Source organism: Myotis yumanensis, unplaced genomic scaffold (assembly GCF_028538775.1).
Source record: "Myotis yumanensis isolate MYYU_CA2020_CCGP unplaced genomic scaffold, mMyoYum1.0.hap1 SCAF_3, whole genome shotgun sequence".
Lineage (NCBI taxonomy): Eukaryota > Metazoa > Chordata > Mammalia > Chiroptera > Vespertilionidae > Myotis > Myotis yumanensis.
In genome coordinates, this window is record NW_027223754.1 from 140684718 (window position 1) to 140709316 (window position 24599).

The 24599-nt window shown below is 40.7% G+C and overlaps 1 long non-coding RNA gene across 1 annotated transcript; it reads right to left on the reverse strand.

Moving 5' to 3' along the window:
- Positions 1–1252: 1252 nt before the first annotated feature.
- On the reverse strand, positions 1253–24599 carry LOC139005353 (uncharacterized). Its single transcript, XR_011470672.1, has 3 exons — positions 24505–24599; positions 22196–22274; positions 1253–1424 (listed from the first exon to the last, which is right to left on the reverse strand). It is a non-coding gene; the product is annotated as an uncharacterized lncRNA (long non-coding RNA).

The window sequence follows — 24599 nt, forward strand, 5'->3', positions numbered from 1 at the left end:
TGCCTGGGGCACAGGGTCCTGCTCACAAATTCACAGCACAGCTGAGGTTTTACTCTCACAATGCTAGGATTTTACTCTCGTTCTTTAGGATTTCTCAGCCTCAGCACTACTGCCACTGTAGGCTGGATGATTCTTTGTTTGGGGACAGGGCTGTCCTGGGCATTGTGGAGTGTTGAACAGCATCCCTGGCTCTACCCAGTGTATAGCAGTAGTACCTGACTCTGACCTGTGACAGCAAAAATGTCTCTAGACGTTGCCAAATGTCTCTTTGGAGGGAAAGATCACCCTCACTTGAGAACCTGCATGCCACCTTTATAGCAGCACTTTTATAATTTTTCAAATAATTCTCACAGGACTGACCATATTATTGTAGATCAGATAATAATGATAACTCCGAATCAGAGGGTATTAGTTTCTCATGTCTGCCATACAAATTACCACAAATTGGTCAGCTTAAAATAAGATATTTCCTTCTCTCACAGTTCTGGAGGCCAGAAGTCTCACATCAAGGGGTCAGCAGAGCCGCACTCTGTCTGAACGCTCTAAGGGAGAATCCTCCCTGGACTCTCCCGACCTCTGTGGCTCCCAGTGTTCTTGGCTTGTTGGTTGCATACTCGCCTCTGCCTCCATCTCCATGGCTTCTCTACGTCCTCTCCTCTTCTGTCTTTTAAAGAACAATTGTCATTGAATTTAGGATGCATAGGAGAATCCAGGTTGATCTCAACTCAAGATCCTTAACTTAATTACATCTGCAAAAAACTCTTTTTGTAAATAAGGTCTCGTTCACAGGTTCCTTTTGGGGGGTTACCATTCTACTCACATCACAGAGCATACCTTTTTTTAAATCCTCACCCGAGGACATGCTTTCATTAATTTAGAGAGAGGAAGGGGGGAGAGAGAGGGGAGATCCATGTGAGAGATAAACATTGATTGGTTGCCTCCCATACCAGGGATTGAACCCACAACCTGCATATGTGCTCTAACTGGGAATCGAACCTGCCACCCTTGGGTGTACCAGATGACACTCCAACCAACTGAGCAACCCAGCCAGGGCCACTTTTTTCCCAAGAACGTAAAACATTTTTTGGATAATCTATCATCTCATTAATTTCACAAATGCTCTTGAAAATAGAAAGGAACAGGTAAGGAAATGAAGCACAAAAGCATTCAGGGAAAATTTGCTAAGGTCAGTGATTTACTAAAATAATCTTCTCTCCATGTCCAGGGCCTTCCCCACAGAGTCTACCCCAGGATGGCTGAGAGAACCCGTTGAATTTCATCCTGTTTTATGAACCATACAATTTACAGTTGAGTTCCAGTGGGGAATTGAAAAGCAAAAGAGAACACAGCCGAATTTTCAGAACCTTTTGTTGCTTTTCTCAAAATTAGTTGTAGATTTCCAAAATCAACGGATTCTCTGGAACCTGGTGAAAGAAAACAAACAGGAAACCCCATTTAATAAAGTTGCTACTCCATATGTGTCTTTAAATTTTTTCCATTGCGTTGCATGTTAATTTTAGAAATCTGTGGTTATAGAGTCATGAACAGAAATACAGAACATTCACTTTCAAATGCCTGATATTAATCACACTCTCATTTACTGAGATTGATTCTGCAAAAAAATATGAGATCATACTCAATTAACAGAGCTTGGTCACAGAGTAATGGTCTGCTGATTTCTCCAAAATATTGCATTTCTTTTTTTGATACCTCTGCATTTTCATTCTAAGCAATGTTGACATTTTAACCAAAGTATCCAGTAAGCTATGAATCACCAGCAGACACCAAATGACTCAGTTATAGAATTAAACCATGATTTGTATAAAAAGCCTTTTAAAATATAATATCATAACTGAACAATCCCTGTCTTGATTTCTCTTGCAATAGTCAGATTCTTTCTTCTAAATGTTAGCATGAAGATGTCCAGCCACTTACTCATTCTTCTGTTCTCCCTTTACAACTTTAAGCCAAATTCACCAAAGTTATACCCTTATTATATCTTTTCTTGCATGTCCTAGATTTTATTTGAACATTTTTTATGTATTAAAAAGTAATATACTCACATGGTTTAAATTGTTTTCAAACAGCAAACAGAGATGTAGATAGAATGCAACATGTAAATTTCCTACTCAGCCCAAGTCTCTGTACCAGTCTTCAGAAACAATTAATATTAATAAACTTGAATGTATCTTTTCAGAAATATTTTATATACATCCAAATTTCCTTTTAAAGAAAGTCCTTCCTACTAAAGCACAAAGAATTTAGTATTATTCTTACTTAATAATAGAATTTGCACTATTTTGTGTTTTTTTAAAATATATTTTTATTTATTTCAGAGAGGGAGAGAGAGTTAGAAATATCAATGATGAGAGAGAATCATTGGTCAGCTGCCTCCTGTGCACCCCCACACTGGAGGCTGAGCCCACACCCTGGGCATGTGCCCTACCTGGGAATTGAACTATGACCTCCTGGTTCATAGGTTGATGCTCAACCACTGAGCCATGCCAGCCGGCCTGCACTGTTTTGTTTTAGAGCATGCTGTCTGACAAGATTCACCCTAATTGGCCCCAAATCTTCTGAGTGGATTTAATCAAGTCATTAGACTCAGTAGGCATCATCTCACAACTTGGAAAAAGAAGCATATTTAAAAATATATCTTATCGATGAATAATCCTCAGTAAGCCCTACTGTGTATCATATATAGCTCACTCCAACTTTATCCTGTAAGGTAAGGGCCTTTTAAATTATATTCTCACAGAGAAATGATGTATCTTCTTAAAATCAAATTTCAAGTGACAAATCTCTTGCATCAAAAATAAAATATCCCCAGGTTTCTCTATTATATATTCCCAGGAATCACTAAACCCTTATATTTACTTTGATTTTTCTTTTAAGGGTTGAAGTTATTAATAAGCTTATCTATTAAGGAGAAAATCTAGAGGTACACATAAGCCAGATTTAGACTTACTCTAGATCATAAGAAAACCACACACTACACTTATAGAAGCTAACTCAAGGCCTGACAGAAATTCGGCAAGATTTAAAGCCGGTGAAAATTTAGCTTTAATTAAATACCATAAATGGCAGATGAACTGTTCTTTAGCTACAACTTCTCTTTGGCTCCTGCTAGTAGGCAATCAACAGATGTTTCTCTCTCACATCCACATCAATGTTACTCTCCCTGTCTCTCAAATCAATAAAAATATTATTAAAAAAGAAAAGCATTTTCCAATGTTTGTATCATTTTATACTCCATACCTGGTGGAATTTTGAGAAATATCAAAAGACATTTTAGGTCTTCTTTCAAATCACAGCATTCAGCTAACTTCAGATAAATAAAAGATTAACCGTGGCAAGGGTAAGAGAAAGAAATAATTTACATATCTCTTTCTTCTAGTGAAAGCACACAGGTGCTCTAACACCACATTCTACTGATGGGGAAACAGTTTAGGAAATATCAAGTCTTGCCCAAATTCAAACAGTTAATAAATGCCATCAGGATTCAACTTAGCTTCACTCTTTTTATATCAAAACTAGTGGTCTTTCCCCAAAATAAACTTCTAAAGAATAGAGCTGGAGAAACCCTAGCTTTAGCCAGAGACCAGAGGTAAGAGAAGACAGACTCGAAATGCATGGGCAAACTTTCCTCTACTTAACACAGAAAGGAGGGCGAGAGGCCACCAGCTCTGCCTTACCAACCCTACCCAGGTCTGTTCTTCAGCTCCATCCCCTGTTTCAGAAACACAGGGGACTTGCAAAGGACCTTCTGTCCACATTGTTTGTTTTTCCATCTACCCAAATCTGACCTCAAGAGATTATTATTGTTTTTATTCTTGTTATTTCCCATCGAAAGTTAAGGAAACAGTCACTGCTTACATAATTTGTCTAAGATCACACAGACTAATTTGTCTTTCTCATTCCTTAGTTTTGGGCTTTTTGAAAACGGAGATTATTAGTGTCTTCCCTTAACATCTTCACTGCCAAGCACCGTGCAGACGAAAGGCCACGCAGACAGTGGCTGGTGAATGAATGGATGGATGGATCACAAACAAGTTTTCTGGCTTCAGTTTTAAAGTCTTTTCATTGGGAAGTATATACTAAAACCTTATTTTCCTCAAATTTTTAAAATTGGAGGCAGGATGAGATGACCTCTAAGATTTTTTTTTTTCATTTATAAGACAGGAACCAGCATTTTTCTCTAACAGCCCCTTATAATTACCAGAGAGAGAGAGATCTGGATTATTGAATGCAGTTAGAAGTCCCATGGGATGAAGTCTGGCAAGAGACTAAGAGCCTATCTAAAGATGACATGGAATATATCCTTCTTCTCAAACAGCACAAATATCAAATTTCTACTTTAGGTGGAGTAATAGGAGTCTGGAAAAGTCACTTGCATGAGAAATACAAGTCCTTATTTTCATATGTGATAACGTCATTCTAGGAATAGAAACAGGAAATATAAATTTGTTTAAAGAATAAGAGAAAGAGAAAAAACTATGCACCACACATAAATCAATGCTCAAAGAAATAAGCAAAGAAACACCAATCATTTCTTGGTCATACATACAACTCCAGCCTGTCCCTTGTAGTGTCACCTCTTCCCTTTGCTTCCTGGCCAATCTCGTTTCGGTTGCATTCCTGAGCATTAGAACATCGCCACCTGCCTTCTTTCACATTAGGCATTAGATTGAAGACATTGACTTAGCCAGGTTGCTGACCCTGATATCAGGCAAGGACCCTTTTCTAAGTCAGAAACTCTCACAGAAATGAAACCCTCCACTCTCTCTTCTGAGTAGAAATCATGCCAATCCTGACCTTGCGATCCATGGTTACATTTTCAGTCCAGACATTTGGGCAACTGGTAAAAGCCCTTTCTTATTACGTGCAATACCAAGAAGTAATTCATTAGTCGATCTCTTTACTCTATATAAAGTCGATCTCTTTGGCTCAAATAAACTCTTATAAAAAATTCCCGCCGTAACCGGTTTGGCTCAGTGGATAGAGCGTCAGCCTGAGGACTGAAAGGTCCCGGGTTCGATTCTGGTCAAGGGCATGTACCTGGGTTGCGGGCACATCTCCAGTAGGGAGTGTACAGGAGGCAGCTGATCGATGTTTCTCTCTCATCGATGTTTCTAACTCTCTATCTCTCTCCCTTCCTCTCTGTAAAAAATCAATAAAATATATTTTAAAAAATTCCCCAAAAATCTCTTTATTGCAAATGTATCAACAAAATTTAATCGGTCTGTATAGATCATCATCAACAGTAAGCTTCTCTAATACCTTTTACATAATTTAATGGAAGCTGCTGCTTTCAGTCCACTGGGACTATAATATGACTATCTTCAGTATGTTTACTTAGACACAACACTCAATCTCCTACAAGCGGGATGTTCTTACCCAAGATGATAATGAAAAGACCTCAAAGGTCCTTCACGTAAGCACTCCATACTTTTAGAATAGACTAATTTCTCTCTGCTTTCGGGGAAGCTTCAGTGTGTACAAACTGTGTCTTCAATCTTCAATTCAGACCCTGTTGTTCCTGAAAAGAGAAGACTCTTGCTCCTGTGGAGAGTAAAATTGACCCTATTTTTATGTCTCACGTAGCTCCTATTTGGGTAATTGAGTGTGTGTCCCTGTATGTGATGACAGGAAATACTATAATTACTTTTCTAACAAGTAGTGGCTTGAACTGGGAAAATAAACCAAAACAAATTATATCATTTTGAATGGACCCTCCCCCCTCAAATTTCTTCTTGATTATGTAAAAGGCGTTTCATTATTATTGGGGAAGGAAGCCCTGTGCCCCCACCCTTTTGTAGTGGATGATCTCGTAAGGTCCTGCCTCTCCAGGGCCCCCATGCTTCTCTCTCCAGCTCTCTGTGATCCACCGTATGTCCCTTCCTCCAGTTTCCCCAACAGTCCTTGCTTCCTTCCACCTCAAAGACTGCAGGCATGCTGCAAACTTTCTCACCCTGTATCCTACATGCACCCTATCCTGCAACTGGTTAAGGACTCTACTCCTTCCTTCCTAGGAAAGACCTTGGAGGAGAGCACTAGCAGAAGTGAAAGGGAAACCTAATTAATATTGGCTTTAAATTAGAAAAGCGATGCAATTTTGTTGGAGGGTGGACTAATATAAAAATTGATTTTGTGTATATCAAGGTCCCTGTTATTTTGCTTGGTCATTTGTATGAAAATGACTCATTCTTCCTTTTGAGCAACAAAAGCTCAAAGTCCCATTCAAAAATGTCTGCAGCACAATTGCTGCTCCAACATTTGGGCTTGAAGGAAAATATTTACAAACTGTGCATGGAAGATCTTTTCCTCTGGCTTGCCTTCTTACTCAGGACCAATAGACATCCTCTTTGTGTACCCCAGACCTAGAAGGCACAGGTAATTGAGCTGAGCTGTTTTACTCAAGTAGGCACAATAATCTAGATTCTAGAGGGACTAATAAAATGTGAAAAGGCAAAAATTAAGATGAATACTGGGGTTACCAAACTTTACTTTGGCACTGAAATTTTGTCTTTAAGGATTTAGGTTCTTTGTTTTTTTGTGAAACCACTAAGTGTCTAAGACATGGGTGTCTTAGAGTAAAGTGAGCAAAGTTATAGTAACTGACCCAGAAGCAACCATTCAAGTTGCTGCACTGAAATGTAGTCCTAACAATGCGGGGTGAAGTAGTGGGGCCATTACCTATGGACAGAAGCAGAAATTCCTTCTCTCCTACCCACCCACTATATGCCTGGTACATGTGTTGGTCACTTTTTGTTTGTTGATTAAGTGAATGAATGAATGAATGAATGCATGAACAAATGATTTTGATAGCATCATAGCTTGCATTGTAATGCACTGTATATCCAAATGCTATTATCTACTCGAGGCATCAGAACCTCACTTCAGGGGATTTCCACTTCTTGTGAAATGATTTGATCATTTAATAAAAGCCAAAGAGGGTCTTTAACTTGGAACACTTTAGGGAATGCAAAAGGTCAAGTGAGAATAAGCAAACTTAAAAAAAATACAAATGAAAACTTTAGAATAAATTTGACCACATTGTCTGTTAGTAATTATGAATATTATTAAAGAATTTCTGCTAGAAAGTCTTTATTGGGTAAGTCTCCACTCCATTCTAGTCTGTATACTTCTTACATATTCCATGTTCCTCTTCTGGGATTTAGTATTAGTTGGAGTAGGCTGATTGCTGCAATGAACAACCCACAGATATCAGTTGCTTAAAGCAGCAAGGGTGTCTTTCTTGCTCAGTTCACAATCCATGCAGACGGAATGAGAGGGAAAGTGGTCAGCCCCACACAATCACTGAAGGAACAGGCTCCTTTCAGTGGATGGCCCTGCAGGCTCTATATAGTGACTAATCTCAGAGCCCTTCCTGGGTTCTCTAGATGCAGACCAGCTAATGAGCAAAATTGACTGGGATCTGCAGGTTCTGATGAGAGGAGTGTGGGCCAGGCCCCAAATGGCATGCATCCCTTCTTCTCACGTGCCACTGATTGGAACTCGGTCACATCCAAGAGAGTTAGAAAAATTAGAAAGCAAAATACTGTGGCAGAGATTTTTTTAAAGCTAGCTAGCCAGTTTCTGCCAAAGTGCCCCACATTCCTAGTCCCACATTGCCCTGTTCTGGGATGTCATTTCTTTGCATCAAAGAGATCACCTTCAATCTCCATTTACGAACCTGCTTACAATGATTTATCCATGTTTTATCCCTAAGTATATTTTCTCTAACCTATGTGCTATGGAAAATGTTTGCATGAATTAGTTATTAACCTGGAATGGCTTTCTCTGTCTAGTGCTGACAGCCTTCTGCTTTGCATCTGCCTATGCCCATTCCTGGGCTACAGGGAGTAGAGGCTGCTGGAAACATTCCCTTAGGCGGGAGAAGGGGAGTTAAACATGGCCTTTATCTCCCATTGAATAGGAAAAGCCCCTTAAAATCCCCCCAGTTTACAGGAACCACAAAGCATTCCTCCTTACTCCTTTTATTGCCTCATTTTATAAAACTTTACTAGAATTTCGGGCTGTTTATTTGTTTTTATCTGAGCCATCTGGGAATCTTTACTCTTCAAGCATGAGGCGTCCTTCTCCAATGAACTGCTTCCCTAGGCTCAAAAAGCACAGCTCAAGAGTAGCCTCCAATGAGCCTGATTCTCGGATGAGCTGCCCTAGCATCTTAAAAGCTTCACTAGCGTTAGAGTATATGCAGCTCAGGAGGATGGTTAACTCAAACCTTCGCACTGGTTTTCCAGCCAGAGAAATGAGAAAAGAACCACACTTTAATTTTGCTCCAGTGATGAGAAAATTAAGGTTGTTTTATATTAAAAATCTGAATATGATCTGAAAATCTCAACAATTTTTTTATCATCTGAAATGACATTAATGGACTTTCTCTAGTATGCCATTAATACAAATCCATTTTGTTTTATTGAGGTCAAACTACATTCGCTGGTCTTGTTCCCTAGGAGAAGGAAATTAGGTAAAAATTAGCTCACTGTGGCTGTATTCGCTTTATATAGCTGCATAAAGGAGAGGACTAACTAAAGGGCAAGCTGATCTCTTGTAAAGATCGAGTGCTTTATATTAGGCCACAATTCCTGTGATGTAAGGCGAAAGTAAGAAAGAGGGAAAGACAATCTATAAATAAATGAGTCAAAGAACCATTGAAGGAGGAGGTTATTGACTTTTGGAAGCTTTTCTTAAATATTAGCATATGTTTTATGTATAAATGCATTCATGATAAAGCCACACAGAAGGGCAGATTTGAGTGCATTTCCCTCCATCCAAGTAGAGCTGCTATAAATATATATTTTCTTCCTATAGGTGTCATTTTCCTAAGAGCTTTAAGACTACTCTATCATTTGTTACAGGTTACACACACACACACACACACACACACACACACACAAGCACACAAACAGTAGAAATACGTAAAGCACCATTATGCTTTACACAGTACAAATATATAAACACATGCTCTATCTACATGACACAAACGCATATACATAATATGCACACATAAATAAACACTACACATATGCTGGATGTTGGAGGTTAGCTTTAGCTTTCCCAAGCTCCATCTTTTCTTTCTTGTTGGAGAGGCTAGATAGCCTAAAAGTCAATATTTAGACTGCCTGAATCTAAGTTTCTTGATGCAAGTTAAGTTTGCCAATTGAATGCACCTGTGAAATCTGGGAGACAAAGAAAGGTGAAAGGATCCCTTTTTGTGTTTCTCTGCTGGCAGGCAGTGCAGGAAAGGAAAGCTGCTTTCTGCATCTGCTCACTACCTGTCCAGCTACTGAGAAGTGGCTGTGTTGGCTTCTGGCTTTCTGATCTTTGGATCACACTGTGGGCCCATTCTGCAGATTCCTGTGTGATGGGAAGTCATCTCAGCTGCAGCTTCATTACAGACCTACTCTATTCTAAATAACTCATCTTGGGATCACAGTTATGTGGTGCGTTCTTGAACTCATAGCATCATTTACAGTGTTAGAGGTGGTAGCTCCCCAAAGAAAATTATGAAGTCATCCCTGGAGGCCCATCTTAGAATCCACTTTTCTCTTCTTGCTAATAATTTATAAGCATAAAATTTTATGGATTGGATTCCTCCCTAATTAAAAGCATGGATGTTTTCATTCCTTGCACTGAACCCTGACTGATTCAATGTACTAGAGTTTATGTAATTTTTCAGTGTATCCAACTGTTCTCTGTCTAGTCCATCTGCCATGTTTGTTACACCTGGTACAACTTCCTATGAGTTTGCTCTCTCTTTCCCTCAAGATAATGTGGTCCTTTCCAAAGCTCTACAACCAGTCTTCTGTCATTGTCTGAGGAATTCTAGAAACGGCTTTGTCAGAGAGTGTTCTCTCCCAAGGCTAATTTCAGTTTAGTCTCTCATGCTTTTTTCTGAATTCCTACTTATATCCCATCTCTGTCTTAACCCTGACACCACTTTTATGCTCAAGATACTTAATGATACATATTTCCTGAAATTTTGATGAGGTTATATTTTCCCTCTTTTATCTTTGGTAAATATAAATAAATAAATCTCTCTGCATTGGGCTTATGAAAAAACTAGAGGCCTGGTGCATGAATTCGTGCACAGGTGGGGTCCCTCAGCCTGGCTGGCAATCCAGGCCTATCGAGGGGCTGGCTGGCTGGAGGGAGGGACCACGGGAGGTTGGCCAGCTGGCCCCTCGATCAGGGCCTATGGGGGGCCGGCCAGCTGAGGGGAGGGACCATGGGAGGTTGGCCTGCCACCCCGCCCCTGATCGGGGCCCAGGGGGCGGGGCCACGGGAGATTGGCTGTGGGAGTGCACTGACCACCAGGGGCAGCTCCTGCATTGAGTGTCTGCCCCCTGGTGGTCAGTGTATGTCATAGAGGCTGGTCAACCATTCGTTCTGGTCATTCCAGTTGTTCGGTCATAACAGTCGCTTAGGCTGTTATTATCCTATATAATAAAAGCGTAGTATGCAAATTGACCAAATGGCAGAATGACCTGTTGGTGGGGGGTGGGGCCAGTGAGCAGGTGGCGCCAGGCCAGCCAAGGCATGTGCCAGCAGGCAGAAGGAGGGGATGGTGATCAGGGGCTGGCGGCAACCAGCAGCACCAGCGGAGTGATGGGGGGTGGGGCCAGCTGCTTGCCAGCCAGCGCCATCCCCAGATCGGCCTGCCAGTAGCCTCCCACAGAGGGAGGCCAGACTGTGGCTTAGGCCTGCTAAGCCATCAGTCAGAAATCCCCTGAGGGCGCCCGGATTGCGAGAGGGCGCAGGCCAAGCTGAGGGATGCCCCCCACCCCCTGCCCCTGAGTGCATGAATTTTCATGCACCGGGCCTCTAGTATATAGATAATAAGAGTAACAACAAAGTAACAAAAACAAAGTCAATAAGGTCACCATTTCCTTTGTGGGAGAAAATCACCATGTAACAAGATGAATCAATGATACAGAATTCAATCCTGGAAGAGAAACTAAAAAACAAACAACAGCCCTGTCTGGGTGGCTCAATTGGTTGGAGCATCGTTCCATACACCAAAAAGGTTGCAGGTTCAACCCCCATTTGGGGCTCCCTCCCTCCCTTCCTCTCTCCAAAAATCAATAAAAGACATATCCTCAGGTAAGGATAAAAAAAAGTCTGCTTTTCTCTTCTCTCCTTGAAATGTCATCAGAGATGTTTCTATGTCTTTATTCTTCCTTTCTAATTCTAGCAATGCTCACAGGGATAGAGTCTGCCAACGCTGTGAGCTAAGTCTCCTATGACAGACTATACAAGGGAAGAGCCTCTGCTGCCTCGGGCCCCCAGCCATAACCAGGGAGCAGTTTCAAGACTCATTCGCTGCCTCTATAGCAGAGGGTGAGCAGCATCTCCAAGGATCCCTGGTGGTTACCAGAAACCTTTGTGACAGCCATCCACTATTTATATAGTGAGGTGAAGTATACCTTTTGGGGAGGACCTCCCTCTTACTCATTCCATGCTACCTTGTTGGAACTATTACTGACAATATTCTACACCGTCCTATCCACAAGGTGGTCTTTGATTTAAGCTAGGCTAGTCATCCTCTTGCCTGGGTGTCTGAAAACTAAATGGAGACCCATGGGCCTGAAGACCCTGGGAGTGGGGTGTCCCTTATCAGGGCTCTCCAAGACCTCCTGTGCTTCCTTCTCATCCTCAGCCTGCTTGTTTTGTGAGCATTCCTTTTGATTTTGTGAGCTCCATAGTATATTTTATCAGGCCGTTTTTGAGACTAAATTCTTTTGTCAACCAGAGAACCTTAATCCATCAGTCCCTGCCTCCTTCCTTTTGTTTTCTTAAGGTCCAGTGGACCTTTCACAGGCAGTAAAATCCAGCTTAATACTCGGAGCAAAAGCATCCCATCATTTATTCACTCAACAAACACCGGTTGAGATTTTACTAAGTGATGTGTGCTACATATACAAAGATGAAAAAATACTGTTCTCAGGCAGTGCATATGTTAGCAAGGGATAATAACATACATCAGTGATTTTCAACCTTTTTCATCTCATGGCACACCAAAAAATATATTACCTTTTTTGCCAACCTGACAAAAAATATAGGTATAATTTTGATTCATTCACACCAAATGGCTATTGTGTTGGCTGTTATCATTTTTTTTACTTGACAACCTAAAAGAAAAGAAGTCAGTGCCCCTGACTAGTCAGCTATTGCATGTTTTTAAAATTCTTGTGGCACACTGGTGTGCCTCTTGCGGCATACTGATTGAAAATCACTGAAATACATATGACATTTAGGGAAATAGATATCAGAAGAAACAACATATGAACTCTTGTAAAGAGTTTAGGCATTTCTTCCAGGTGGAAAGGAAAAAGGAAGTGCACTCCCGGCAAAGAAAGGAACTTTGGCAAAAGCAGGAAGGAGTCTTGCCTTTGGGAATTAGTAAAGATTCTGTTAAACTAGAACCTGGATTCAAATTGGGAAGTGGCCCTAGCTGGTTTGGCTCAATGGACAGAGCATCAGCCTGCGGACTGAAGGGTCACAGGTTCAATTCCTGGCCAGGGCACATGCCTGGGTTGTGGGCTTGATCCCCAGTAAGGGACATGCAGGAGGCAGCCAATCAATGATTCTCTCTCATCATTGATGTTTCTATCTCTCTCTCCCTCTCCTTTCTTCTCTAAAATCAATAAAAAATATATATATTTTTTAATTGGGACGAGATTTAAAATTGGAGGGGAATGGGAAAGGAGCCAGATTGGAAAAGTCAGGTTATTCGCTCAGAATACAACACAGAAATAAGAACAGACAGGTAGGCTAGATGCCCTCTCCCCCATATTCCTTCCGCCTTCTCATGGTCTTAGCATTTCCAGTTTTAAACTGGACAGATCAATGCACAGAATGCATTTTCCAGCTTCTTTGAATAGCTAGATTTGGCCACGTGAACAAATTCTGGGCAATGGGAAGTGAGCAAAAGTAATGTGTGTCATTTGGGGGCCATGCTCTTAAAAGGGAGCAGCTTGCCCTTGCCTTCCCTTCTTCCCCTTCACACTGGGAATGTGAATGCGATGATGGAGAGGCCACTTGGACCATGAGATGAGAGCAGCACCTTGAGGATGGGGAGCAATGAGACTGAAGATGCATGTGTCCCCAGCCCCATGAGTTCCCACACATGTCCTCACAGGTGCAGTCTTGGGGCCGATGGGGTGGGGCCAGCCAGGAGGAGGGGCACAAGTGGTTGGCCAGCTGGCCCCGCCCCCTCATCGAATTCCCGGTTGAACTCCTGGTTGAGGGGACAATTTGCATATTAGCCTCTTATTATATAGGATAGCCAAATCTTTACATAGATATTTTTAATCAGTCAACTGGGATCAATCTGTAAAGTCCCATTTTGAGGCCTCCTAATCGATGGATATATCAAAACAAAACACATGTACTTTCCCCTACCACTGTAGCTGTGATGTTTTATTTACATAGATGTGATTCAAAATTAGAACCAGGCTCTATTCCAAATTGACCTCAGATGGTATATATAGAGTAGCATTTCATTCATTCATTTAACAAATATTTACTACATGCCTATTGTGTTCCCACCGGGACATCAGACACTGGGAATACCAGACATAACTTCTTTCCTTAGAGAACATGTGATTAGTGAGGGATCCAGTCAACATGGTGTGATGAGTGCTGAGCTGTAGAATGAGGCAATGGACACATAGGAAAGAAGTACCTAGCCCAGACTGGAGAAGATGGAGGAAGGCCTCCTATTGGAAGTATTTCTAACCGGAGGCCCAGAGTCTGAGTTAGAGTTATCCAAGAGAAAAGCAAAGAGAAGGAAAAGGAACTGCATGTAGAAAAAACTGGAACGAGAGAGGGTGAAAGGATGAATGGCCCCTCTGAATCACATCTGTAGTTAGGATCTGCCCATCGGGTAATGTGGGCCACTCTTCAACCTTCTTTATGGTCTGAAAAGGCACTGCCTTTGGAAACAGCTCAGGGACAGCCATTATTCCCATGCCCCCTTCCCCACTTTCTCTGCTTCCAGATAAACCATTAGTAAGTGAAAGAAGTTCCATGTGGCTGAAAATCAAAAGTATGGGACAGGCATGGTGACAAGGACTGTGGAATATCTAATATTATTTGGGATTTCTGTTTATTGGCCCTTGTCCTGCCCCGACACCAACTCACTTGACTGGTGAGTTCCTGACGTGTCCATTTCTGTTCATTGCCTCGTCAGTAGTACCCAACTGCCACCGATACAACAGATCTCCATGCCAGTGCCCTTCGGAAGTGGACATGCAACTATGTACGCACCTGTGATGTGCTGTCAGTTCTGACTTTTCCCTGGGAAGGAGTGGGGGTAGAATGGCTTCTCTATAAGCTGTATACCCGGGCTCTGTCTTCTAGGATCTTCCAAAATAAGATGGAAAACCGTGAAAAGTATTCAAATTATTGCTTTTTTCAATCATGAGACAGCATTAAAAGGAAACTAACCTACTTCACCTTATTATATTTCCTACTTTCTATCCAATTTGAGGGGGGAAAGGCATCATTGTTACAAATGTTATTGTGCTTGACCTGCTTTTCCCTTAGTACAACATTTACGTATTCTACTTCCCTGACTCCTACCTATGGCACAATGGTTTGTATTGTTCCCCAGCGATGCTTTCCATAGCAAGTGAAGGAAAAAACATTCATTAAGAATTTCCTTACCAAGGATTTCAAAATAACAGAATGTTTACTGAAAATGGGTTCATACTCGCTGGCATCCTGGCAAGTTTAATTCAGAAACCATCCATGGCACGGGAAATCGTATCGGTGACTTTTTGTTGACCTTTCTTAGCATCTGCCAATTAAGTTTCATTTTCACTTGATGGATAGATGAGCTCCGACTTTAGTGAGTTGATGTGGAAAAAAACATTGCTTCCATATCTTAATAGTTTAAGACAACCTAGATGTAAGTAATCAAAACAAATATTCATAGAACTTTCAAGGGCATCTTCATTTGACAGTGCCTAGACAACACACTCTGGAGAGCAGGCACATACATAGGAGTAATTAGTCTGCTCACAATTATACCCCAATGAGCTACCAACTAAAAAAGGTTTGGGGGTGGAAATATAGATGTGGTCAAGTCAGTAAATAGAAGATTCGGAACTATTTTAAGATCACTGGATATATTGTAAAAATGAGGGAGTTATCCTCACTTTAAATAAATAAATAAATAAATGGCCTCTTTTCTTTGTCTCTTTCCACTCACAATACCAAACACAAGGTTTGGGTCAATTTCTATCCCCCTGTAAAAAAAAACACTATAAATTTATAATAAAAGTTTATGTATATTTTATATTATAAGGCTGTGTTCTTCTTTTTTAGTGAAGTATTTTATATTAAGATTTGAAATATCCAGTCAGGTTGTAGATTTTATTAGGCAAGTTGTATTGATTGGTCTACCTATTGAGATATGAAATTGATGCTTCCATAATTAAACCAGTCCAGAAAAGAATAATAATTACAGGCATCAACTTTGATCTGAAGAGAAAAATGTTATAGAAGTTACAGGTATGCTAAACACACACACACACACACACACACACACACACACACACACAGTCATGGTGCTAGAATTGCTATATTTTAAAATTAAAAAGAAATTTATATTCAGAGAAGGAAGCCTCTTTGACATCAGGAAAAGTCAGGATTATAAACTATTTTTCACACATATGTTTTCGTTAATTTCAGATATAGTTGGCAAACAGGGTAGTTATTTTTTGGTCCACTTTAATTTTATAATTAAGAATGATTGTAATTTTATGTATTATTTGTAAATGATTCTTCTAAGATACTTTAAAGATTGTAATAAGCATTTGATTGAAGTCTCATTATGTTTATTTCTTTAATAAACATCTTTTTTTGTAGCTTATAAGGTCTTCTATTTGTATGGAAATTTATTGACAGACACTTTCACCTACATGTTCTAATTTAAACCTCACAATAATGCTGTGAGACATTTAATTTTCCCTCCTTATCACAGATGCAAAAACAGAGGCTCAGTTGAGTTAAGAGGCTAGCCCAAGGCCATGCACACCGAGAAAACTGACAGAATCAATATACAAATCCATTTCTTCTTACTCTACAGCTCCTTCACTAATGAAGCAAACTATCAGGCAAGCCAGTAACCAAATTATCACTAATTCTTAATGAGTGAAACCAGGTAATGAGGTTTCACTTTATCATTCATAATTCAGAGATACAACCCTATAGCCCACACAAAAATGGCATGCTACTCTTACAGCAACACATTACACTCATGGTTTAAGATTTAGAAGATAATTTTTATCTGTTCTTAGTTTTAGTTAAGTATTTTATATTATAATTTGAAATATCTGGTTGGTTCGTAAGACATTTTAGGCCCTGAAAACATTTTGGGAGTGAAAAGCTCAATTCCCTGACCTTCATTTCTAATGACTTCTCCCACCTCCATCTCAACAGCACATCCCTCACTGACAACATCTCTAATTCAGCCATCCTGCTCTCTGATGACCTCTTCCCAACTTTTCACACTTCTTGTTGAACAATTCCTGCTGAGATTTTACCCTTGTCAGGTTTGAACTTGATGGCATCCAGTAACATTTTTGCTAGTGCTCTAGAGTCTCCTGCTCCTTTGAATTTGTGGTGCACCACCTGGAAAAATGCCAACCCTCATGTTCCCAACCATCTCACCCTCATATTAACTCTCAATACTACCTGGGATTCCTGCTGGATTCTATGTTTTACTCATTCTCCCACCTTACAAACTATAGTTGACCCTTGAACAATGCAGGGGTTAATGGTGCCAACCCCTGCACAGCTGAAAATCCATGTATAACTTCTGACTCCCCCAAAACTTTACTAATAGCCTACTGTTGACCAGAAACCTTACCAATAACAGAAACAGTCTATTAACATATTTTGTATATTATATGCACTATATATTGCAGTCTTACAATAAAGTAAGCTAGAGGAGAGAAAACTTCAAAACACCCATTCTTTAATTCTTTCCTTCAACAAATGTTTATAGAATGTCTGCTACACTCCAGGTAGTATCCTGAAAACCAGGCCTATAGCTGTGAATAGGACAATGTCCTCTGTTACATAGAGTTACCTACTGGTGAACAACTGCCTAAGATAGTTTTAGAGAAGGAACAGTACTGTGAGGAATAAGAGATGGGATAGTGGATTCAGCTGTTGGAGGAGATCATGAAGAGGACGTGATCACTGGGAGAACAGTGAGCTGGACCCAGGTTAGCAGAGGCTCCTCACTCTCTTCCCCTGAACTTGGAATGTACTTTATGCCCACCATAGCCACACTGCGGCTATCTGGACTGGAAACATGACTGAACCCAGTTTTTGGCAGGTGGGTGTTGACATATACTCATTTCATGGCCACCCAAGACAAGTCTCAGATTAAGTTTTCCTTTGCTTATTATAACTGCCACCTACCAACCCGGAGTGGGCTGCCTTTCTCTTCAGTCTCTCCTTGCCCTCTGTGTAGGAGAGGTGGAGTGGGGGAGAGTTTCAAATTACAACCAGGGAACTCCCAAAGATGCAAACCAATGTAAGCTCTGTGATTAGAAATGATAATAGAGGGTAGCAACATAAGATATGGTGCTCTGAGAAGATGGCATTTAAATTATGACTCGAGTCAACTTAAAAGCAAAAACCAGGATCCTCCAGAGGACAAGTGTATTGATGTGCAAGGAACAACAAAAACAGGTCCATGTGGGTTGAGCATAGTTACCAAGGGGGAGAAAAGTATGAGACAGGGTTCTCTATTCATACCTTCAGCTACAAGAGAGTTGACCTAAATACAGTGTTTCCATCTGGGTTTTGGAACTCATACCCTGTTGCCTTCCCAAGGGCCCTCACTGCTGATTTACTACATCTATCTCCCCTGTATTCTCTCTCAATCCAATCTTTTCACTGAGCATTAAAACATGCTCATGACCCTAGCATCTTAAGATACTTTCTCCTTCAGATTCAGAGCCTATTCGAACTTCACAAAACAGTTGTCTATACTTATCCCTTTTTCCTCTCCTGCTCACTCCCTCAGTATTCTCCAGTATATTTTCATCACAATTCTTGTCTGAAACAGCTTTCTCTAAAGTCAAAAGTGATCTTCACTTGATCTCCCAACTATATTTGACTCTGTTGACCTCTACCTTCTCATTGAACTATTTTCTTCTCTTTCCCTAATGACCCAAATGACTCTCTTGGTTTTACTTTTACCATCAGCAAGCAGCTCAGTCTCAATAATCTTTCATTATCAGCAGTTCTTAAACTTAAGCGTGCATCACAAACATCTGTAGACTTGATGTTGGCCATGTTGTTGACTCGCACCCACAGTTTATGCATTTCCAGTAGATTTTCAAGGGCAATTCTGATACTGCTGGTGTGGAGACTACACTTTGAGATCCACTGTCTTAAATATTATAGTTCCTCCAGGCTTAGTTTTAGCCATCTCTTTTCACTTCTACTCCTTATATTGATGATTCCATGCACACCCACAGCTTCAATTACCAGCTTTATATCAATGACACACAAACTTACATATTTCTTGTCTTAGATCCAGACTCAAATATCCAACCGGACTCAAAAATCTCCACTTGTATGCCTCAGTTACCCCAAACTCAATGTATGCCTAAAAGTGAATTTGTAATATATCAGTTATTTTTTCAGTTTTTCCTATTCAAGGAAATTATGCTTTGTTCATCCTATTATGGAAGCTATCTTCAATACCTCCCTCTCATTTACTTTAATTCCTGTGTATTTTACTTCCTAAGTATCTCTTCATGAATTCATTACCTCATCGCCATCCTTGTCTAAACTGCCATTGTGTTTCCTGGATCACGGGCTACAAAAATCTTTTGACTTCTTCCAATCTTTCTTTACACTTTATCCAGAGTGACTGCTTCAAAAGGCTTAGCACACCTTTCTGCCTAGATGTCAATGGTTTCCCATTGTTTAATAGGATAAAAAATTCTTTTGGCCTGCATGTTCTGGTGTATGCCTATGCGTCTCCATTTCACTTAACATCTTGCTCCATGCTTTCTGCCCTCCAAACAGTCGTAGAGCACTGTGCTCCTTCAGGCCACAGGCCCTTTGCACCTACTTTCCTTTCTAATAAGTGTTCTATTCATTTCCTCCACTCCTAGAATTCCTAATCACCCGTCATATTCTCTGATCACCCTCTCTGGTCAAGGTCAGTTTCTTCAATTATGTGCTTTTAAAGCACCAGGTACCTTTACTTCTAATCAATTTCACAGTTTGTAACTATTCTACATTGATTTATGTAAATGTTTCATTAAAAACGATCTTCCTCTAGTTTTAAACTCCATGAGGTCAGGGACAGTGTCAGTATTTTCTCTCTATGATATCTCCACGGCCTATCCAAAGTGATAGGAAGAAGGCCCTCGATAAATATATGTTGAATGAATAAATGAATGAGGGAGACTGTTTACTTTATAAACAAGGAGCTTATTCCTGTTTTCCTACAGGGCTTTCTTCTGAGCCTTGGGGCCCTTCTTCAGCAGCAGAATTCATTAGCTGGTATCTGCATCTCGGTTATTGTTATGCAAAGCTACTAAGTGTGTCTCCCTGAAGGCTATATTTTGCTTAGACTCTCCTAGGAATGTGTGTGCACACAGGCTGCAGATATTTAATATTAACTGACCTCCTACTGTGTTGCTCAGAAAGAAACTTGTGATTTGCTACCACTCTAATTTTCTTACTAATATTGTATAATGACTTCCGTATCCTCAGTGGGTTTAGAGCAGCTGTTGGGGAATTTAAGAAGTAAAATTTGATTGTGCATGGAAAATTGGCCTGCATACGAGACAAATAGCTTTGGTTTCTTTACTCCATTTACTGTACTACAATCATCTGCATCTCAACTTCACTGGATCGCAAGGAACTGAAGCGGCTTTAATTAATGCTTTTGCCGCTGTTCCTATTGATTATTGCAAATATCTGTGTGTCTCTCCAAATGTCTTCTGAGAGTCCTGGGTACTTCAAAGGACTCCACTGTTACTGCTGCGAGAGCTCATTAAAGCTTGTATAATAAATGACCCCTCTGCTCTTATCTCTCTGGGCTTAACATCACCAGAACCCATGCTGGTTTCAGTTCCTATTCCTGCCCCTTGTTTGGAGAATCTGTGCTTTCCCACAATTTAGCTGTGTGCTTCTAGTGATCTCACTGCAACCACATTGTTTAGGTGATACATAGTATAAGCTTCTTAGGTGTGCTATACCCAGAATACCATTTTAAGATTTGTTAAGTGACATCATCAATAAAAACGCATTGGGTTTTGGCCCTACTTTTTGAAAAAAGCGAAATCCAGCATTATTTTAAGACACCTCTCTCAAGCTCCTACTCTCTTTCCCTCCCCCTCTTTTTCCCTCCCTCCCTCCATCTCTCCTCCATCCCTCCTCTTCTCTCTCTCTCTCTCTCTCTCTCTCCTTGCTGACATGTTTAGGAAGAATATATGAGTCGAAATGCATTATTTAAATTTCCAGCTTGTCTATAGCAACCCTTTTCCAGTCTAATTAGGACCAATAGGTTGTGAAATGCCTAAAGCAAATCCATTAACACACAACTGCTTCTCTCTGGTTCTATAGTGCACTGACTGACAGAGATCCAGTCAGCACGCATTTGATGGGACTAATGGTTTGATAATGCATTCATTGTGTCAGATGTCAGATGTACAGCAAGACTGGAAGAACTACAAAGAAACATTTGCCAATGCTTTCCTCCTTCCTGTCCCCATGGCAGTGTCACTCGCAGAGAGATCTCCAGTTCATGTAGGTGACAGCAGAGCGGAACTTGAAGGATCAAGGGCACCTTTGCAATGATTTCTGTCTGGACTGTAGTCATAAGGGGTTTTGTTCATCGGGTTGTGTGTGAGTGGGCCTGTGTAACAGCATAAGATTTGTGTTTATCGGCTATTTGTGTTTCTTGTCTTTGTCTGGCAAGGTGGCCAGGAGCCCCTAGGGAAGGAAAGGAAGTGACTACATTTATTCTCTTCATTCCCAGTGGTCAGGTAGGTGCTCTCTTGTTATTGTACACGGAAAGATGAATGACATTTAATAGATGAAAATGCAACCTTTTAGAAGAGTCAATGCTGCTTCTCACATGACTCGAAGACAGTCTATTGTTATAAGAACCAAGATAGATTATATTACATAGGAGTAAGGGATAGAACTGCCCTGCTGCTCAGAGAGATATAAGCTCATCTCTCTCTCTCTCTCTTTCTCTCTCTCTCTCTCTTCTCTCTCTCCTCTCTCTCTCTCTCTCTCTCTCTCAGACATACACACAAATACACACCCTTCCCTTTCTTGTGAATTATTAGAATTTAGTTATGCTATTCAATCTTATCACCCTTAAATTGGAAATCAATTACACTTATGACTATAACTACAAAGTAATATGGCTGAATTTTTAATCTATATATATAGTAGGTCCTCAGGTTACATTGGAGATATGTTCCTATCGTGCGATGTAACGCGATTTTTGCCGTAAGTCTGAACCCACCTACATAAGCACCTATGAGACAAATAGCTTTGGTTTCTTTACTTCATTTACTGTACTACAATCATCTGCATCACTCACATGGAGCACATACACAGCAGTAATAAAGTGAAACAGTAAAAAAAAATTTAAAAGAAAGAAACAATTCCTGACCTTTACTGTGGTAAATAAATAATAAAAAACATAAAGTACATATGTACATACGTCGAAATGACGGAATCTTTTTTTTATAAATACTGTAAATAGAAGATGGCAGCATAACCACAAAACGACGTACGTCGAGTCCAACATAACCCAAGGGCTGCCTGTATAAAAGGCTAATATGCAGTGTCCCCTTGGGAGTTTGACCAGGAGAACAGGAGTTTGATCACTCGCTATGATGTGCACTGACCACCAGGGGGTGGCATGGAACATAGCGGGTGACCAGTGGCTGTGGGGCACTGAGGGAGCGAGGGAAGGAGGAGACAGGGAGGCAGGGAGACAGGGAACCTGATCGGCCCTGATTGTCGACCAGGCCTAGGGACACTATCCCTGCATGAATTTCGTGCACCAGGCCTCTAGTATTATATAAACAGGTCTTATCCTCTTTAAGAAAGGAAGCTATATGTTTATTTCAAGGATTCTATTGGCCGGTCTTATACTTACTTTGGAATGGTCTTCACAACCTGTGACATTCCTTTGAATGTTGTCCACAGTGGCAAAGCTTCATCTCTTCCTGGCGTATCTGATTTGTAAACATAGGCAAAATGAAAAGCAGATGACCTAATTGGGTGATATAATCTGGACTCCACAGTGAGGTGCAGCTGAACAGTAGGGTGCCTGGTTTTTCCATGCTTCTCCTCCACTTACCCCCTACCCACCCTCCAGCACACCTGACAGAGCAATAGATACCCTACTGGTGCTCATTATCATCTAGTAATGCCAGATGACTCAGTCTGTTTGAGTTCAGCAGTATTTTTTAACTTTATCTCAATCTCTACCCTATTCTCAACTCATAGATCTTGAATCCAGAGCTTGATTCATTGAACTGGGTGTTAGCAATGATTTCCTCCATGTTTGAGCTATTACTTTTCCATGTTCTGACTTAAAATTTTTCTCTGACAAAGTACTCCCTGCTCTACCTTGCTCCCCTCAAAAATCCAAACTCTGACATGAATCATAGGCCTGCATGCTGAGATTCCACTGTTATGACTACACTTTTAAAAGAAGTGTTTCAGAGCTTTTTGTTAGCGATGTTACTTTTGGAATCTTTAATAATAAAAGTGTAATATGCTAATTAGACTGGACAGCCAAACAACCTTCCAGACATCATTCTGGACATCCTTTTGGACAAAGCCTTGGTGGCGGGGGCCACGGCAGAGGCGGTTAGGGGCAATCAGGCAGGCAGGTGAGCAGTCAGGGGCAATCAGGCAAGCAGATGAGCGGTTAGGGGCGATCAGGCAGGCAGGCAGGCAGGCAGAATGTTTAGGGAGATCAGACAGGCAGGCAAGTGGTTAGGGGCAATTAGGCAGGCAGGCGAGCAGTTAGGAGCCAGTGGTCCCGGATTATGAGAGGAATGTCTGACTGCTGGTTTAGGACAACCCCCAAGGGGTCTCGGATTGTGAGAGGGTGCAGGTTGGGCTGAGGGACACGCCCCCCTCCCCCACACACACACACAAATTTCGTGCACCAGGCCTCTAGTAAATATACAATTAACTTGGTGTAGGAAGTGTGCCTCTGTGATCCATCTTCAGCATAGTCAACTTTTAATGGAAATGGTTACTAAATTTCTCCAGGGCAAAAAGAATGTAGGGAGGAGGGAAGAAGATATTAGAACAAAGAACTGTGAAGGTGAGCCAGGATCATGGTGGAAACCGCCCCCCCTCCCCCCCCAGATACCTGCCTCAATAAGACCTAGGTGATGGATGAGGAAACAGATGACCCTATAGTACTTAGCCAATGAGGAAGTGGAGGAGGGACTAGATAGGTAGGCTGTGATCCCTACTCCATGTGTGCCTGTACAACCGGACACCCACTCTCGAGAACATATTAAAAGTATTGTTTTCGCCATACTTCTATCTCTGCGTCCATTATTTGAATTCAGACAAGTGAGCATTTCTAAACTTAGGACCTTCCAAAATGACTACTTTGAAGATAATACTCCCATGAATGTAAACATTCTGACATGGGTGCTTTATTTTTTATCTACCTTTTTATTATGAAAGATCTCAAATGTTTTTGCCCAGCTTCAACAACCATCAGCTACCTCCTGTTCTTGTTTCATCCACCTTCTTCCAAATTTTTCTTAGGTATTTTAAAGCAAATTTAAGGCACTATATCTGAAATATGTCAGTATTTATCTCTAACAGATAAGGAATTTAAAAACAAAAAGCATAATCACTATTCTATTATTACACCCAATAAAACTAATACAATCTTCTTCATACTGTCTACATTCTAGTTCATGTTTAATTTTCCCAGTTATTTCAAAAATATCCTTTCAGCCCTGGTTAGTTGAATCAGGATCCATACAAGGTCCACACATCACATGCAACAGAATATGTCTCTGGAGACTCTTCTAAACTTAATAGTTTTAAGGAATAACATATGTATAATTATATACATTACTGTTATAAATTTACTTTCCATAGCTAAATTATAAAGAGATGTTTTGCTTTGTTTATATGTAAGTAAGAATTTCATGGTTGGATTGAGCATCCGATTCCTATATAAATCACTGAATTTCCTTCAGCAGAGACTAAAGAAAGGAATCAATTCCCCAGCTGTCTGATGGGGTGGGCATCTGAGGCAGTGCCCTGACTTTGATGACCTCAAACTCTTCTGTCTTGACTTTTGATTCTGGTCTGATTCTATAAAAATTAAAATTCATAGCCCTGGCCGGGTGACTCAGTTGTTTGAAGTGTCATCCTATACACCAAAAGGTTGCGGATTTGATTCTCAGTCAAAGCACATACCTAGGTTTCAGGTTCAATCCTCGGTCAGAACGCATATGAGAGGCAACTGATCGATGTTTCTCTTTCACAGTGATGATTTTCACCCTAAAAGCAAT